The 17,061-nt window shown below is 45.0% G+C and overlaps 1 protein-coding gene across 1 annotated transcript in view; it reads left to right on the forward strand.

Moving 5' to 3' along the window:
• The first annotated feature begins 1,729 nt into the window (after positions 1–1,729).
• Positions 1,730–17,061, forward strand: part of LOC122936117 (oocyte zinc finger protein XlCOF6-like) — a 31,636-nt gene continuing 16,304 nt past the window's right edge. Inside the window, exon 1 of the mRNA XM_044292136.1 lies at positions 1,730–1,786. The gene's annotated coding sequence lies outside the window, so the exon portion shown is untranslated. The remainder of the gene's footprint in view (positions 1,787–17,061) is intronic.

Below are 17,061 nucleotides of genomic sequence, written 5' to 3' on the forward strand. Positions count from 1 at the left end.
CTATAAAGGCTGGAGACATGTAGTAATGGCTGTTATACCTCAGGTAGGTGTCATCAGATGCCGGGTGTTATAGATGACATTACTTCTACACTATAAAGGCTGGAGACATGTAGTAATGGCTGTTATACCTCAGGTAGGTGTCATCAGATGCCGGGTGATATAGATGACATTACTTCTACACTATAAAGGCTGGAGACATGTAGTAATGGCTGTTATACCTCAGGTAGGTGTCATCAGATGCCGGGTGTTATAGATGACATTACTACTACACTATAAAGGCTGGAGACATGTAGTAATGACTGTTATACCTCAGGTAGGTGTCATCAGATGCCGGGTGTTATAGATGACATTACTTCTACACTATAAAGGCTGGAGACATGTAGTAATGGCTGTTATACCTCAGGTAGGTGTCATCAGATGCCGGGTGATATAGATGACATTACTTCTACACTATAAAGGCTGGAGACATGTAGTAATGGCTGTTATACCTCAGGTAGGTGTCATCAGATGCCGGGTGTTATAGATGACATTACTACTACACTATAAAGGCTGGAGACATGTAGTAATGGCTGTTATACCTCAGGTAGGCGTCATCAGATGCCGGGTGTTATAGATGACATTACTTCTACACTATAAAGGCTGGAGACATGTAGTAATGGCTGTTATACCTCAGGTAGGTGTCATCAGATGCCGGGTGATATAGATGACATTACTTCTACACTATAAAGGCTGGAGACATGTAGTAATGGCTGTTATACCTCAGGTAGGTGTCATCAGATGCCGGGTGTTATAGATGACATTATTATATATAGGGATCACACTTTCCAAGGATTTTTCTTTTCCATTAGAAGCAGAAAACTGAAGGGTCAGAAATTCCCCTGGAAACCATAGAAAGGCTGGTGAATCTGTGGCTCACGAACTGCTGTTGGCTGCCCATAGACTTCCAGACTGCTGACTGCCACACCCCAGTTATCAGGACACTCGGAGGGCAGCGGGGTGAACTCCACCCTAATCCACCCACAGGTTGCTGCTCTCCTCTGCCACAATTCAGTGCTCAGTATTGTATTCAATCTGTGTGTTCTCTCCTATAGGTTCTGACTCCAGGAGGAGAAGTCCCCCCGAGAGATATCCCCGTCCTCAGTATTCCCAGGACTGTCCAGAGGAGAAGCTCCAAGAGAACCATCAGGTAGATGGAGCTGAAGTCTCCCCAGAATCTGACCAGAAAGGGATTGAACCAAAGATCATTTTACATTTCTCTTGTTTAGGATGAAAATCTGATGGATATTAAGGCTGAGGTTAAAGATGAAGCAGAAGAGGAGACGGATTTATGGGGCGATCAGCAGGGTAAGGAGGGGGGCTGTCATGGGTCACCTGGATACTACTCCCATCATCTCATCACATGTAGTAATCTCTCCTGCCCCTGTGTGTTTCCTACAGATGGACTCATAGAAGGAAATCCCCCCGAGAGATGTCCCCGTCCTCTGTATTCCCAGGACTGTCCAGAGGAGAAGCTCCCAGAGAACCATCAGGTAGATGGAGCTGAGCCCTATACACATCTATTTAGGGGGGTCCTGCAGTCATAGAGGGGTCATAGATTGTGGGGGTCTCTTATGTGGATCTGTTAGATTTCCCACCTGTCTGCTGTATTGTCCTGAATTGTTACAGATGACAAATCAGGGGGAAGATATGACTGATATTAAAGTGGAGGATGAAGAAGAGCGGATGATGGGCGATCCCCCGTGTAAGAGTGAGGTGGAGGAGGACATTCCAGTCCATGTGACCACAGGTATGGAATCATGAATGGAGGAAGGGAATTGGGAGGTTTCTTCAGGTGAGGCTCCACCTTAGAGCTGCAGTAAATGAGCACTCCGGGCAGTGACCCAGCTTTGAGTCTTGAAATAGCAATCTAATGGTTGTATACTAGTAAAGTCACCGGAGACATGTAGTAATGGCTGTTATACCTCAGGTAGGTCTCATCAGATGCCGGGTGTTATAGATGACATTACTACTACACTATAAAGGCTGGAGACATGTAGTAATAGCTGTTATACCTCAGGTAGGTGTCATCAGATGCCGGGTGTTATAGATGACATTACTTCTACACTATAAAGGCTGGAGACATGTAGTAATGGCTGTTATACCTCAGGTAGGTGTCATCAGATGCCGGGTGTTATAGATGACATTACTACTGCACTATAAAGGCTGGAGACATGTAGTAATGGCTGTTATACCCCAGGTAGGTGACATCAGATGCCGGGTGTTATGGGTGACATTACTACTACACTATATAGGCTGGAGACATGTAGTAATGGCTGTTATTATGAATGATCAGATTGTCACATTTTTTTATGTTATACCCAAAAACTTAAAGGCTATGGACACCTTTGGGGGCATATTGTACTTGAGCTAAAAATCTTTTTTTTTCAATTGGTTTATTAAAAATATGGAGTCCTTTTCTCTGTACAGAGCTGAGATGCTCTACTGGCAGTGTATGAATTTTCTCTCTGCTCCGTCAGGCAGGGAGGTGACAGGCTCTTTATCTCTGACATTATAGACCCTCATTATAGATCAGTTCTTATCTTACTGATGGCCTCTAAGGCCTGTATTACACCAACAGATTATCTGACAGATTTTCTGACCAACTATTGGTCTCATTGGGCAGATATTGGTCAGATAATCTGTTGGTGTAATACAGGCCTTAGTAATTTAGAGATCAGGATTATTAGATGACCAGCACAAGTACCAGTCACACAGCTAGATAAACAGTTAACCCTTTGTGACAGAACGGCTCAATATTTTTACTAAAGAGCAATTGAAAAAATGATTAAGGCCCAAATGAGTAAAATGCAATCATAAAATAATGTTCCCCATACATAGTCTTTAAATGTATTTTATTGCGATTTTATGTGATCGACCAACACAAAGTACAAGTCTGTGTGAGGTTTCTCTGCAGAAGCGTCTGTGAACAGCAATCTATATGTCTTGTCACAGACAAGATTAAACCCTTCCATTGTAGCTCTGGCTGGATGTTTAGGGTTGTTGTCCTGCTGGAATGTGAACCTCCGCATCAGTCTGAAGTCTTCTGCAGCCTCTACCAGATTTTCCTCCAGGATTGCCCTGTATTTAGCTCCTTCCATCATCCCATCAACTCTGACCAGCTTTCCTGTCCCTGTTGAAAAGACGGCCCCCCACAGCATGATGCTGCCACCACCATGTTTTATGGTGGGTTCAGGGTGATGTGCAGTGGTAGTTTTCTGTCACACATAGCATATTACATTTGTGCCAAAAAGTTCCACTTTGGTCTCCTCGGACCAGAGCACCTTCTTCCATGTGTTTGCTATGTCCCCTACATGGATTGTGGCAAACTTCAAACAAGATTTCTTATGGCTTTCTTCTTGCCACTCTTTCATAAAGGGCAGATTGGTGGAGTACACAACTAATAGGTGTGCTGTAGACAGATTCTCCCACCTGAGCTGTGGATTTCTGCAGTGTGACCATGGTCCTCCTGGCTGCTTCTCTAATTAGTGTTCTCCTTGCCTTGTCTGTCAGTTAAGGTGGACGGTCATGTATTTCTAGATTTGCAGTTGTGCCATACTCCTTCCATTTTCAGATAATGGATTGACCTGTGCTCCAAGAGATGTTCAGAACTTTGGATATTTTTTTTTATAACCTAACCCTGCTTTACACTACTTCACAACTTTATTCTTGACCTATCTGGCGTGTTCCTTGGTTTTCATGATGCTGTTTGATCCCTGATGTTCTCTAACAAACTTCTGAGGCCTTCACAGAAGAGCTGGAGTTATACTGAGAATACATTACACACAGTTGGACTCTGTTACTAATTAGGTGACTTCTGAAGGCAGTTTGTTACACTGGATTTTATTTAGGGGGATCAGAGTACAGGGGGCTGAATACAAATGCATGCCATACCTTTCAGATATTTATTTATTAAACACTTTTAAACAATGTCTCATCTTCTTCTCACTTTACACAGACTTGTGCTTTGTTGGTCGATGACATAAAATCCCAATAAAATACATACAAAGGGGTATGAATACGTTTTATGGCACTGTATAAGACCTTCATTCCGAATACTGCGCCTTCTTTTTTTCCCCAGGCTTGTAAAAACATTTTGGCAAGCTGTTAGATGAGAAGCAAAGTAAAGGAGGGTTACCACCTTCAGTCCCGGCCCCAGAAAAATTCTAAATCTCAGATTTACATGCAAATTCATAAAGAGCTTCTGCAGTAAACAAGGAGGTCTTTTCTCTATTGGAAAGTTCTGAAAACTTATGGTTCCTTTTATATGATTATAAACCTCAGGGAGATTAATCCGTACCTGGCGTGTAAGGAAATTCAGGACGGAGTCCATCCAATCCACAATCAAGTATCGTTTCAAGGACTGTGTGATGGGCACAATAGTTATGAAAGATGCTTAGTATCACGTGCCGATTCTTCATTTTCAATATCGTGCCCTAATATTCGGAGTCTGCCAAGCCCCCAGAGTGTTCGCGGGGAGACCCGTGTAGCCCTTTGACTAGACCACAATAAAAAGGCATATTGGCGGTCATTGGGTTAAAGGCTTTTACTATAAATACCAGATCAGCGGTGGTCCGACGCTTGGCACCCTCGCCGATCAGCTGTATGAAGGGAAGGCGCGTGCACTGCGCACATGCCGTCTCCCTTCCTGGTCACCGCTGCTGCTGTCTATGGCAAAGCTCTCCTGTGAGCGGCGTCACATCTTCTGTACTTTATTTCACACCATCAACACGGATCCATCTTCCATATCTTTTCTTACGCGTTTCGATCATAACGTCTTAGTCACAGCCGGGGTTACACTAATAAATGCCATCTTTACATACTGTCCCATCTGAGACTCCCAGCATGCACCTCTCACTATGGGGGCAGCGCCGCCCCCTGTGGTTACCAAACCTTAGTGAAAACAGATGGAATTGGAAACCTGAGCATGGTGGGAGAGTCACTCCTGAACATTAGGACAGCAAAAAAAAAAAAAACTGCACATACTTAGTGTGAATGGTTCTCATAAGTGTGGACACAATATCTGCAAAACTTGCAGGTTTTTGGAAGTGCGGCATCTTTTTAAGACAATAGTTTTTTATTGGGTTTTTGAAGTAATCAAAACATTACACAAAGTCTGTAAAACATCTTAGTAGCATCGTACATCGCTTAATATACATCAAGTACATGTGCAAAAGTTTTTCTACATTAATGAGATACTAATAATAGTAGTTCTATTTTACGATTTATAAACTACAACCAACTTGTTTCATGGAAGAGAAACGTAAAAGAATAAAACCTTCAAACTAGGAATTCTCAGCGATCTCGAGTTGTTGGAAAATATCAAGAGCTTTATTGGCTCGGTATAACTGCATAAGTAGACGTTGGCCAAGATCTCCAAGAGGTCTCAAAGCGTGAATAAGTATGGTTCATATAGGCAATCATTTTTTCGTATGCACAAGAAGTATTTACCAAGTCAACCACCTCTCCTAATCGGGGGACTGTTGAGGGTTTCCAGTACCTCGTTACGACTAGCCTGGTGGACAACAGAATGTGAGCCATAACTATGCGTGCTTTAACCGGGAAGTTTGATATGTCATGAAATAATAAAGGCAATTCTGGGGATGGACTGGTCTGGACTCCAGTGAGAGAGTAAAGCTATCGTCCCAGATATTTTGGAGCTTGGGGGATGACCAGACGGTGTGTAGGAGGGATCCTCTCTACCCGCAGCCTTTCTAACATAGGTCGGAAGTGCCCGGGTAAATATGGCTCAATCTATCCAGGATGAGATACCATCTGAGCATTGTCTTGATAGCTGCTTCATAGTGGGAGATACAGGTAATTGATGCGGAAATGAAAGAGAGTGAGGATGTCCAGCTAAGATCTGAGAATGTTTTACCCAATTCCTTTTCCCATGAGAGGAAGGGGGTTGACTTGGCAAATTTGTGTTTGGACTCAAGCATATCATAAATATGCCTTAAAGGGCTTCTGTCACCCTGCTAAACTTTTTTATTTTTTATTTGGGTACTTATAATCCCTATACTGCGATATATCTATACATTATGTTATTAATCATTTTCGTTCAGTAGATAATGTAAAAAACAAACTTTTATAATATGCAAATTACCTGTCTACCAGCAAGCAGGGCGGCTACTTGCTGGTAGCAGCCGCAAAATACCGCCCCCTCCTGCTGTTGATTGACAGGGCCAGCAGCGATCTCCTCCTCCGGCTGGCCCTGTCTGCATTTCAAAAATCGCGCGCCTGTCTTCATTCGGCGCAGGCGCTCTGAGAGAAGGAGGCTCGCCTCCTCAGTACTCCCTCAGTGCGCCTGCGCCGTTGATGTCACCGAAAGAGAAGACGTCAACGGCGCAGGCGCAAATTGCAGATCCACAACACACCCGCCCGGTACCCCTATAGAAATGCCTATTCTTGTCCGCAAGCTGCGGACAAGAATAGGACATGTTCTATCTTTTGCGGAGCTGCGGACCCGAAGATCGCGGCCGCGCTCCGCAAATGCGGATGCGAACAGCACACTGTGTGCTGTCCGCATCCATTCCGTACCCATAGTAAATGAATGGGTCCGCACCCGTTCCGCAAAATTGCGGGACAAATGCGGAACCATTTGCAGACGTGTGAAAGGAGCCTAAAGGTGACTTTTTATAAGGGATTCTGGATTTGGTTCTTTGGGATTTTACTCGTTGAGCCAACAGTTTACCAGCTTTTGTAATTTTGCGAGTGATATCTAGTGTGGAGGGATAAGCTCGGGATCGCCTTTGCTGGGGTCAAAGGACACTTGTCTGTTTCACACAATTCCAACCAGCCACCAAGGTAGAAGTTCTCAGCTGGCCTGGAGCCAGGTTTATTGAGCAGGTTGCACAAATAAAATAAAACAACAAAAGAAAAGTCTTGCCGGTCCGGCACTTACTAAACATTAGAGGTTCCTATCTGTCCGCTGGTAGGCTTCTCCCGGCCAGCTCACAGAACAAGGCATCAGCAACCGAGTACTCATGGTTTGCTCGCTCACACAGACATGCTTTCTGTGTCCCCAGGCAGAGAGAGACTGACTGACCTCTTGCTCTGTTATATCAGTGCTGCTTCATTAATGACCTCACAGGTGAGATTCTTTCACCTGCTACTTACATAGGAGAGGAATCTAGGGGAAATATACCTCCCTTCCACTACCAATCCAGCATTGGTATCACATATCCCCCCCCCCCCTGCAGGGCCAGAAACCATCTTGTAACTCTGCTATTTTTCTCTCTGTTCATGTTCATCCACTTCAGAGGGGCATGATCAGTGACCAGGCGAAACTTCCGACCCAGCAAGTAGTATTTGAGTGATTCTATGGCCCACTTGATGGCCAAACACTCCTTCTTCTCTACAACTGCATAGTTCTTCTCATGCTTATTTAGTTTGCGGCTCAGGTAAAGCACAGGATGCTCCTCTCCATTAACAGTCTGTGACAACACTGCCCCTATTCCTGAGCTGGAAGCATCTGTCTGTACCACAAATTAATTTCTAAAGTCAGGGGTCATCAATACTGGTTGGGAACAAAGAGCCTGTTTTAAAGTCTGAAACGCTTCTTCTGCCTCATAATTCCATTTTACCATCACCGACCCGTTTCCCTTGGTGAGATCGGTTAAGGGAACTGCTATAGCTGCAAAATTGGGAATATAATAGCCAGTAATCCCCAGAAATGCCTTCACTTGTTTTTTATTTACAGGGCGGGGCCAGTTCTGTATAGCTTCAATCTTGTCAACTTGGGGCTTGACTACCCCTCTCCCAATAATGTAACCCAAGTACTTGGCTTCTTCTAGGCCAATGCTACATTTCTTGGGGTTTGCAGTCAACCCTGCTCTCCTCAAATCATCAATCATTGCCTGTACCTGTACTTTCCCAGTCTGCACTGTGTATCACTATATCATCAAGATAAGCAGACGCGTACTGTCTATGTGGTCTTAACACTCTGTCCATTAGCCGCTGAAATGTTGCAGGAGCCCCATGTAGTCCAAAAGGCATAGTTACATATTGGAATAGGCCGTCAGGTGTGGAAAATGCTGTCTTCTCTTTGGCAGCGTCCGTCAGGGGTATTTGCCAATAATCCTTTGTCAGGTCTAAGGTCGTAATGTAACGGGCTGTACCAAGTCGGTCTATAAGTTCGTCCACATGTGGCATAGCGTATGCATCGAATTTAGACACAGTATTTAACCTCCTAAAATCATTACAGAACCTTATGGTACCATCAGGCTTTGGAATTAACACAATCGGGCTTGACCATTCACTATGAGACTCCTCAATTACTCCCAACTCCAACATATCTTTTACTTCTTTTGAGACTGCTTCTCGTCTGGCCTCAGGAATCCTATAAGGTTTTACATGGACCTTAACACCAGGTTCAGTTATGATGTCATGTTTTATGAGTGATGTCTGCCCCGGCTTTTCTGAAAAAAATTCTCTGTTCTGAGTGACCAACAATCTAGCTTCCTTCTTTTTGGACATCGGACAGAGTTTCGGCTATTCTGACAGCAGGTATTGCTGCCCCATTATTGATGGTTGGAGCAAGTGCTGCTGCCAGGACTGGCCGGTCCTTCCAAGGTTTTAACATATTTATAGAAACATAGAAACATAGAATGTGTCGGCAGATAAGAACCATTTGGCCCATCTAGTCTGCCCAATATACTGAATCCTATGAATAGTCCCTGGCTCTATCTTATATGAAGGATGGCCTTATGCCTATCCCATGCATGCTTAACCTTCTCCACTGTATTTGCAGCTACCACTTCTGCAGGAAGGCTATTCCATGCATCCACTACTCTCTCAGTAAAGTAATACTTCCTGATATTACTGTTAACCCTTTGTCCCTCTAATGTAACACTATGTCCTCTTGTAGCAGTTTTTCTTCTTGTAAATCTTCTCTCCTCTTTTACCTTGTTGATTCCCTTTATGTATTTAGCAGTCTCTCTCATCTCCCCTCTGTCTCGTCTTTCTTCCAAGCTATACATGTTAAGGTCCTTTCATCTTTCCTGGTAAGTTTTATCCTGCAATCCATGGACCAGTTTAGTAGCTCTTCTCTGAACTCTCTCTAGAGTATCAGTATCCTTCTGGAGATATGGCCTCCAGTACTGCGCACAATACTCCAAGTGAGGTCTCACCAGTGTTCTGTACAGCGGCATAAGCACTTCACTCTTTCTACTGCTTATACCTCTCCCTATACATCCAAGCATTCTGCTGGCATTTCGTGCTGCTTTATTACATTGTCTTCCCACCTTTAAGTCTTCTGAAATAATTACTCCTAAATCCCTTTCCTCAGATACTGAGGTCAGGACTGTATCACTGATTGTATATTCTGCCCTTGGGTTTTTACGCCCCAGGTGCATTATCTCGCACTTATCCACATTAAATTTCAGTTGCCAGAGTTCTGACCGTTCCTCTAGTTTTCCTAAATCCTTTTCCATTTGGCGTTTCCCTCCAGGAACATCAACCCTGTTACATATCTTTGTGTCATCAGCAAAAAGACAAACCTTACCATCGAGGCCTTCTGCAATATCACTTATGAAGATATTAAACAAAATTGGTCCCAGTACAGATCCCTGTGGAACCCCACTGGTAACATGACCTTGTTTTGAATGTTCTCCATTGACTACAACCCTCTGTTGCCTGTCCCTCAGCCACTGCCTAATCCACTCAACAATATGGGAGTCCATGCTCAATGACTGCACTTTATTGATAAGTCTTCTATGTGGGACAGTGTCAAAAGCCTTACTAAAATCTAGAGATATGCGATGTCTACTGCACCTCCACCGTCTATTATTTTAGTCACCCAGTCAAAAAAATCTATAAGATTTGTTTGACATGATCTCCCTGAAGTAAACCCATGTTGTTTTTCATCTTGCAATCCATGGGATTTTAGATGTTCCACAATCCTATCCTTTAATAGGGTTTCCATTAATTTGCCTACTATTGATGACAGACTCACTGGTCTATAGTTGCTCGATTCCTCCCTACTACCTTTCTTGTGAATGGGCACGACATTTGCCAATTTCCAATCTTCCAGGACGACTCCTGTTACTAATGATTGGTTAAATAAATCTGTTAACGGTTTTGCTAGTTCGCCGCTGAGCTCTTTTAATAATTTTGGGTGTATCTCATCAGGCCCCTGTGACTTATTTGTCTTCACTTTAGACAGCAAACTTAGAACATCTTCCTCTGTAAAGACACATGCATCAAACGATTTAATAGTCATCCTTTCTAGTGGAGGTCCTTCTCCTTCTTTTTCTTTTGTAAAAACTGAACAGAAGTATTCATTAAGGCAGTCGGCTAGCCCTTTATTCTCTTCTACATACCTTCCGTCCTTTGTTTTTAATTTAGTTATTCCTTGTTTTAATTTCCTTTTTTCATTTATATATCTGAAGAATGTCTTATCCCCTTTTTTCATAGACTGAGCTAGTTTTTCTTCTGCCTGAGCTTTAGAAGTTCTTATAACTTGCTTGGCCTCTTTCTGCCTAATCTTGTAGATTTCCTTATCTTCATTGCTCTCGTTTTTTTTATAATTACAAAATGCTAGCTTTTTTTTATTTTTATGATTTGGGCCACTTCTGCTGAGTACCACAGTGGTCTCTTCCTTTTTTTGCTTTTACTGACAAGTCTAATGCAATTTTCTGTTGCCTTCAATAATGCACCTTTTAAGTAGTCCAATTTCTCCTGTAATCCGTTCCAGTCTGATAAGGACTCATTTATGACTAATTTCATTTTTGAAAAGTCTGTTTTTCTAAAATCTAAAACTTTTGTTTTTGTGTGGTGGGACTCTTTCACAGTTCTTATATTAAACCACACTGACTGGTGATCACTAGATCCCAAGGTTTCACCTACAATGACATCATATACCGAATCCCCATTTGTGAATACCAAATCCAAAATGGCCTCCCTCCGGGTTGGCTCCTCAACCATTTGTTGTAGGGATAACCCCAGTAGGGAATTTAGAATATCTGTACTCCTGGTAGAACTTGCTATTTTGGTTTTCCAGTTTATATCTGGAAGATTGAAATCTCCCATAATGATAACTTCTCCTTTCATTGTCATTTTAGCTATTTCTTCAACTAGTAGATCATCTAGTTCTTTAACTTGACCAGGTGGTCTATATATCACACCTACACGAGTTACTGCATGATTAGCAAACTGCAACGTAACCCAAACTGACTCTATGTTGGCCTCACCAACTTGTATTAGGTTATATGCTATCTTTTACATACAGGGCCACTCCTCCTCCTTTCTTGCCTTCTCTGTCTCTTCTGTATAAAGAGAACCCTGGTATGGTTATGTCCCAGTCATTTCTTTCAATAAACCATGTCTCCGTAACAGCCACTAAATCTACAGTCATGTGAAAAAATTAGGACACCCTTTGAAAGCATGTGGTTTTTTGTAACATTTTTAATAAAAGGTTATTTCATCTCCGTTTCAACAATACAGAGAGATTAAAGTAATCCGACTAAACAAAGAAAACTGAAGAAAAGTCTTTTCAAGATCTTCTGTAAATGTCATTCTACAAAAATGCCTATTCTAACTGAGGAAAAAGATAGGACACCCTTGCCCCTAATAGCGAGTGTTACCTCCTTTGGCTGAAATAACTGCAGTGAGACGGTTCTTGTAGCCATCTACCAGTCTTCGACATCGGTCTGAGGAAATTTTACCCCACTCCTCAATGCAGAACTTTTTCAGCTGTGAGATGTTTGAGGGGTTTCTTGCACGTACAGCCCTTTTCAAGTCACCCCACAGCATCTCAATGGGATTCAAATCTGGACTTTGACTTGGCCATTCCAGGACTCTCCATTTCTTCTTTTTCAGCCAATCTTTGGTTGATTTACTAGTATGTTTTGGGTCATTGTCATGTTGCATGGTCCAGTTCCGCTTCAGCTTTAATTTTCTAACTGATGGTCTCACATGTTCTTCAAGCACCTTCTGATACACAGTAGAATTCATCGTGGATTCTATGATGGTGAGCTGACCAGGTCCTGCTGCAGCAAAGCAGCCCCAAACCATGACACTTCCACCTCCATGCTTCACAGTTGGTATGAGGTTCTTTTCTTGGAATGCTGTGTTTGGTTTACGCCAAACATGTCCTCTGCTGTTGTGTCCAAATAATTCAATTTTGGACTCATCTGTCCAAAGAACATTATTCCAGAAGTCCTGGTCTTTGTCAACTTTATCAATGGGAAATGTCAGTCTGGCCTCGATGTTTCTCTTGGAAAGCAAAGGTTTCCTCCTTGCACACCTCCCATGCAAGTTAAACTTGTACAGTCTCTTTCTGATTGTAGAGGCATGTACTTCTACATCAACAGTAGCCAGAGCCTGCTGTAGTTCTCGAGATGACACTTTAGGGTTTTTGGAGACCTCTTTTAGCATCTTGCGGTCTGCTCTTGGGGTGAACTTGCTGGGGCGACCAGTCCTGGGCATGTTGGCAGTTGTTTTGAAAGCCCTCCACTTGTAGACTATCTTCCGGACAGTGGAATGGCTGATTTCAAAATCTTTTGAGATCTTTTTAAATCCCTTCCCAGACTCATAGGCTGCTACAATCTTTTTTCTGAAGTCCTCTGACAGCTCTTTTGCTCTCACCATGGTGCTCACTCTCACTTCAACAGTCAGGAGCACACCAAACTAAATGTCTGAGGTTTAAATAGGGCAAGCCTCATTCAACATGCAGAGTAACGATCTACTAATTATGTGCACCTGGTGTGATATACCTGTGTGAGATCTGAGCCAATTTAAGAGGGAATACATGTGAGGGTGTCCTATCTTTTTCCTCAGTTAGAATAGGCATTTTTGTAGAATGACATTTACAGAAGATCTTGAAAAGACTTTTCTTCAGTTTTCTTTGTTTAGTCGGATTACTTTAATCTCTCTGTATTGTTGAAACGGAGATGAAATAACCTTTTATTAAAAATGTTACAAAAAACCACATGCTTTCAAAGGGTGTCCTAATTTTTTCACATGACTGTACATTCTCAGATGCCATTATTGACCCAAGTTCATTGATTTTTTTTACCTAAACTGCGAGCATTTGTAGACAGGACTCTGAGCTTATCATTTCTTAACCTCTGTGCTTCTGACCTGTTCTGGCATTGTTTCGGGGGGCAATTGGACTCTTTTATTTTCACTCTTTTGCCCCCCCTTCCTAGTTTAAATACTCTTTCGCAAATTCTTGGAGTTGTTCACTAAGTACATTTGTTCCTTTGAGAGAAAGGGTTAGGGTTAGGGTTTTTGTACAGTTCCTTTCTATTCCAAGTAGAGCTATCATGAGAAACAAAGCCAAATCCTTGCTCTTGACACCATTTACCAAGCCATATGTTGAACTCCTTTTTTCCATATTTATATGGTAAATCTGTTCTGGCTTCCTTTTACCTGGTTGGTATACTTTATAGTTCACCTCACCTACTCTTCCAATTATTTCAAATGGACCTTGCCATTTACCGTATTTTTCGCCGTATAAGACGCACCGGCGTATAAGACGCACCTAGGTTTTTGGGGAGGAAAATAAGAAAAAAAATATTTTTAACCAAAAGGTGTGCTGTGGGTTTGGAACTAGGTGGTCTGTGGATGGCACTATTACTGGGGATCTGTGGATGACGGACACTGTTATGGGGGGATCTGTGGATGATGCACTATTACTGGGGATCTGTGGATGACGGACACTGTTATGGGGGGATCTGTGGATGACGGACACTGTTATGGGGGGATCTGTGGATGACGGACACTGTTATGGGGGGATCTGTGGATGACGGACACTGTTATGGGGGGATCTGTGGATGACGGACACTGTTATGGGTGGATCTGTGGATGACGGACACTGTTATGGGGGGATCTGTGGATGACGGACACTGTTATGGGGGGATCTGTGGATGACTGACACTGTTATGGGGGGATCTGTGGATGACTGACACTGTTATGGGGGGAACTGTGGATGACAGACACTGTTATGGGGGGGATCTGTGGATGGCACTGTTATACATGTGTCATCCACAGACCCTCCCAGCCCATAACTGTGCCATCCACAGATCCCCCGCCGCTCCAGTATACTAATAGTTAAGGCTGCAGCGCAGCCTGTAATTGTGGGAGGGGCATGCAGTACTTAGGCCGGCACTCACCTCCTCTCCAGCCTGACGTTCCAGCGGCGTGCAGTACAGTCCGGTTCTCAGCTGTGGCCTCCTCACTTCCGGGTCCGCCCCTCAGCTTCCTCCTGCTGCTTCTCCAGCGTTCGGCTCTCCTCAGCTCCCGGCGTCAAGGACACCACACGTGCAGTGCGCTCCGGTCCTCAGCTGTGGCCTCCTCACTTCCGGGTCCGCCCCTCAGCTTCCTCCTGCTGCTTTTCCAGCGTTCGGCTCTCCTCAGCTCCCGGCGTCAAGGACACCACACGTGCAGTGCGCTCCGGTCCTCAGCTGTGGCCTCCTCACTTCCAGGTCTGCCCCTCAGCTTCCTCCTGCTGCGTCTCCGGCGTCGGCCTTCTTTCGCTCCCGGCATCTCAAGGTATGTCTAGCGCAGCTCCTGCCTGCCACCTCACGCTGCCTGGGTGAATCGGCCGCCAGGGTCTCGCTTCTAGTGTTGTTCACGAATATTCGAGTTGCGGATTTTACTCGCGAATATCGGGACTTCGAGAATTCGCGAATATTTAGATTATCGCAAAAAATATTCGCATTTGCGAATAATCGATTTTTTGCGAAAATACCAGTTCATGCGAATTTTTATGCGAAAATTTGTATGCGAATTTTATGCGAATTTTCGCAGTCAAGAGGATAATGCCTGGAGATCAGGAATTCGCTAATTCTCGAATACATGGCGAATATTCGTCCAAAATATTCACAAAATCTCGCGAATTCGAATATTGCCCCTGCCGCTCATCACTACTCGCTTCCCGCGTCTGCCTGGTCTGAATGCCTGTCCCTTACCTTCCCTCATCTTTTCTGTCTGCCCCCCTCTGTCCACTGGGGCTTGGTCTTTTCTCTGCTTCCCTGGAGGTACTTGCGTGTTTCTGGGGCTATTGTCGCGCGTTCCCATAGTCTGGTGGGGCGCACAACAATAAACGCACGCTTGTTCTGAGGCTGCACCTGTTGGACGCCTGCGGCTTGCGCCTACAGAACACAACATGAATGCTCAGGTCCTAACCCATCAGGCCGTCCCCCAGCTGCAGCATGTGTTTCCTCCAGCCACTGCGGAGTCTTGTTCCATGCTCCGAGTATGTCGGCCTCCGCAGTCGCTAGTTCATGTCTCTGGGCCTCATCTCTGGTTGTCCTTTTTCTATCACACCACGGCCCTCGGTCTCTCCGAGTGTTCCGCATCACAGCATTCTCGCCTTATTTTCTGTCGTGGCTTATTCTTCCCGGGTCCCCGGGCTCTCTCCCTCGCGGTGTTCGTCCTGTCTCAAGCCTTGGATCGCCCAGGGTCGTCTCTTTTCCGGTTCGCCCGGTTCGCGTGTTTGTCTCCTGGATCGCCCAGGTCCCTTCCCTAGTTCGCCTGGGGTTCTTCTTTCTCCTGGATCGCCCAGGTCTCTTCCCTAGTTCGCCTGGGGTTCTTCTTTCGCCTGGATCGCCCAGGTTTCTACCCTGGTTCGCCTGGGGTTCTTTTTCTTTCTCCTGGATCGCCCAGGTCTCTACCCTAGTTCGCCCGGGGTTCCTCCTTCCTCCTGGATCGCCCAGCTCTGTTTTTCAGTTCTCGGTTACCTGGTCTCTCTGCTATTCACGGGTGTGGGTTGTCCATGCTTCTCGCTTCCAGTCGGCTGTCCCTTGTACCCCTGGGTCCTGTCTCAGGCTCTCCCATCTCCTGGGCCAGTCTGGTTGACTGCTCCTCTTCTGGCGTCTCACCTGTCTTCGCTTCCTTGGGGGTTCGCCTCCCATCTCGCTTCCCAGCTGTCGCTCATCTGGTCCTCATATGCATTATCTTCAGATCGCAGGTTTGGTCCGTTTTTTCGGCTCGCGTCAGTCAAAGGTTTTAAAATCTTTCCTAAGGTAAGTTCAGGTCTTGTTCGGTCCCTCTGAGGACCGTATTTTTGTTTGTTTTCCTCTTCTCTTCTGAAGGTCTGGATTTTTCTTTAGCTTACCGGTTCGCATTCGGATTCAGATCTCCTTTTCCTTGGTCTTGGGCGTCTTCTGGTAAGTATTTTAAATAGTTTTGTTTCCCTCGCTTTTCATCTTCATTTTCGGCTGCTCCTTCGTGTCCGCAGCTTCGTTTTTCCTCTCATTTACATTCTTCCGCAGGTCAAGGATGTCGCACGTATCTGAGATGGAAGACAATATTTCCCTTCCTGGAACATCGGCTTCTGGTCACTCCGTCAGCGCTTCCTTACGGAGCTGGACCGTGCCTAGACTGATCACCGAGCTCAACCGCAGGGGGATTCGTCATCCCGCGTCATCCCGCGTCAGCCCGCAAGGCGGAATTATACCGCTTGCTGATGACGGCCCCGAGTTCAGTGGAAACTCAGTCCAGCTCTCCTTCCATCCAGCAAGCCTTGTCTCAGATCCAGTCCTCTATCAGCGGGCTTGCCAGTTCTCTGTGCGACATTCAGGCCAGGGTTGCAGCCCTAGAGTCCAGACCCTCGGCAATCCCACTCTCCTCGGTGGTGGCTCCCTCCCCACCTCCAGATGTGGCAGGTAGGCCAGCTTCTGGTCCTCTGATTGCCCCGTCTCACTTCATCCCCGAGCATATCAAGAAGGACATCTTGGCTGGGAAGGATGTGAATTTAGCCTCCATCCTTATCGCCTCCCAGGACATCTCGGAGAATCGGATCATTAATTGCGGGGAGGTTTCGGTGGTCTTGAAGGCCAAAGACGCCAGACTTAACCGCAAACTGTCCATTCCCGAGTTTGTCCTGGCCTTTAGCCTGTATCGGGACATTGTTTGTTCTGCCAATCCGTCCAGGAGGGAGGAGCTTGATACCTACCTGTATCGGGTGTCGGACCTGGGCCACAAGTACGGTGGCTCAGCGTTTTACGATTACCACAGGTCCTTTTCCGCTAAGGCGGCAGCAGCCCTGTCGCAGTTTCAGTTCATGACTAATTGGGC

Source organism: Bufo gargarizans, chromosome 4, assembly GCF_014858855.1.
Source record: "Bufo gargarizans isolate SCDJY-AF-19 chromosome 4, ASM1485885v1, whole genome shotgun sequence".
NCBI classification, from domain to species: domain Eukaryota; kingdom Metazoa; phylum Chordata; class Amphibia; order Anura; family Bufonidae; genus Bufo; species Bufo gargarizans.